The 2,824-nt window shown below is 41.1% G+C and overlaps 1 pseudogene across 1 annotated transcript; it reads right to left on the reverse strand.

Annotated features, from left to right (window-relative positions):
* Nucleotides 1–667: 667 nt before the first annotated feature.
* Nucleotides 668–1,584, reverse strand: LOC308641555 (vomeronasal type-1 receptor 94-like; annotated as a pseudogene). Its single transcript has one exon. The product of its transcript is annotated as a vomeronasal type-1 receptor 94-like (transcript).
* Between the last annotated feature and the right edge of the window lie 1,240 nt (nt 1,585–2,824).

A 2,824-nucleotide genomic window follows, 5' to 3' on the forward strand; every position in this document is an offset into this window, starting at 1 on the left:
TTTTGTTCTTATGTTATTAATGCAGTAGAGGTATTTTTCAATTTTCCCAAACTACAACACTCTAAACATGGCAAATAAGTGCTTTCAACAAAATGTTTTTAAGGCATGCCTTCAGATGGGAGTTAAAAATAGGAATGCAAATGCTAATAATGGTATTGATAAAAGAAACTCTGGCTTCAAAAGTGAGAAACTCAATTATTTAAAAAAATGGTAAAAGTATTTGAGGAAAATACTCTGCAATGTATGTGACTCCTAATGGAAAATTTCGTTTGGTTCTATGGCATTATCACAAATTAGATATAGTTTTCCTCAACATAGTTACCTGCACGTCATCTAGGATGATATGGGCATGGCTCTGAGACACTGCCCTTTCTCATTGTTAACGGCTCTGGAGGTGACATCCTGGTATTTAGCTTACTGTGATAGGTGTAAACAGTGAAAAACCGGACTATTAAATCAAGAATTTACCCACAGGACCCAGCTCAAGTAGCCTCTTAATGTTAAGATGCACACGCCAATCATAAACTTTATCTATCTGCATCTGCAGAAGTTAATGATTCCCTGTGTAAATACTTTAAGATTATCTAATATATAAATACATACATACTTAGACAAAGGCAATATTCGATGAAAGTGCTTTCTTTTTTATATGTCTTACCCAAAGGTGCTAAAAGCACTTATCAGACTGCCTGTCATTTATGCGTTTTTCAGTGTAGATGAACACCAAAGGACTGTTTGTGGCATAGGTATGAGCCACAAAGATCTGGGTGCAATAAAGAATTTGGTCATTGTTCCATATAATTCTCGAAGAGGAGATGATGTAGTCCAACACAGACATGAGCATGAAGAGTCCCATGAGCAGCAGGATGGTCCTGGTGGCCCTCAGTTCTGGGGAGGCTCTTGGTGACAGGCTGGTGCTGTGGAGGTGCTGGCACTGCCTCTTATGCCTGCACAGGAGGGCCACCATGTACCCACTGGAGAGGGCCATGAGCCCCATGAGGAAGACTTCCTGGAAGGTAAACAGGGTGGACACCATCTGCCGGATCCAGTAACTGATGGGCCACATGGAATAGGATTCGGTGGCGTACATCAGATACCCTGAGGTCCAATTGGGGGTGGCGACGTTGGAGACTAAGTGGTGGCTGCTAACGGACATGTACAAGACACACAGGAAAAGGAGGGGTCTCAGGCTGTCCTGCGGGGACCTGGGTTTGAACTTTGCCAAGGGGGAGCCCCTGGGGCTTAGGGTGATGGCCTGCAAGACACTCAGCATGCAGGATGTGAAGATGGGGAAGCCCCTCATCAGCCTGTGCAGGTAGATGATGGCTTTACAGGTGATGTAGTCCCAGAATCTCCAGAGAGACATAAATACGTCTGTAGCTATGAAGCCCATGATGGTCAGCAACAGCAGGTGGGTCAGGGCCAGGAGAGCAATGGGCAGGTCCGTGGGCTTGGGCCTGTGTCCAAGGAGGAATAAGAAAACATGGAAGAGGAGGAGGACGGTGTTGGCCAAGATCCCATGCCAATTTCAGACAGAAAGGCATTACTCAGGGCAGGAATTCTGTAGAGGCCACCTTTGCTCATCTTATAGGGGGGGGGGGAGTGTGTCAGGGTCTGTGGAGAAATGGAAGGGTGATTCCTCATGAAAAGGACAGCGACCTTCATCAGTCAGAACAAGAGCGCTCGCCTCAAGGAAAGGTGGATTTTTATCTGCACAACTGTGTAGTTCATGCTCTACAAGTTCTGGTGGATTTGCATGAGGAGAATTGCAGAGCAGTGGAAAGGAGCCCCCTTGATCAGAGTCTATATAGATCAGACTTGCATAGGTTAGGGTACATCAGTGCTGTCTTGATTACAGTGGGTTTTTTTTTTGGGGGGGTGGGGTACCAGGGATTGAACCTGGAAATACTTAGGAACAAAGCCAACAAAATAAACACAAGAAGACTGTAAAATATTGTTGAAAGAAATTAGCATTATTTATCGTAGTCAAAAAGTAGAAACCAGCCAAATATCTATCAAATGATGTATAGATGTACAAAATGTGGGAAATACCCCTATACATATGTATATATGTTATAGAACATTAAGTGTGATGCATGCTACAACAGGAGCAAATATTTATGCAAAGTGAAGTCACAAAGGTCACAGATCATATGGTTCTACCTATAAAAAATTTTTTTTAATTGATTGAAATGTTCTTCAATTTATTGTGGTGATGGTTTCAATACTCTGAAGGTACACTAAAAAAACAGTGAACCATTCACTACAAATGGGGGGCCTGCCTCGCACGTATGAGGCACTGGGTTCGATTCTCAGCACCACATACAAATAAGTAAATAAAATAAAGGTACCACAACAACTAAAATATACTTTAAAAACATGAAACAACTGTAGGAATTATGGCTTCAGAACAGAAAGTGAGTGTTATAAATTTGGGAATAGTAATAAATAAATCAGGAGGCAGTGTGGGGACAATGAGAGCGAGTGCTGAGGGCCTTGTGTTCCCTAGCAGCCCTGTCAAAATTCTAACTCTGAAACAGGTTACTTTATGGGACTGGGGGGGGGTAGACAGTTTTTTCTAAGACACTTGGCTGGAGTAGAGTAGTAATGACTTCAATCTGTTTATTTACTGTTGTTAATTTCTATTCTTAACTTAGAAGGATCTTTTAGGAAATTTTGTGTTGAAACATTTATATTTAAAGTTCAGTAATTCCTTTCAGTTCATTAAAGTTTCTTTTGTTTTTGTTAAATTCAGTTAAAAAGTAAATTTTATATATTTTTATGATAGCATAATTTCATTTTTATAAAGGTATTTATGTTTATC

Source organism: Spermophilus citellus, assembly GCF_964194105.1.
Source record: "Spermophilus citellus genome assembly, chromosome: 2".
In the NCBI taxonomy this organism is placed as follows: domain Eukaryota; kingdom Metazoa; phylum Chordata; class Mammalia; order Rodentia; family Sciuridae; genus Spermophilus; species Spermophilus citellus.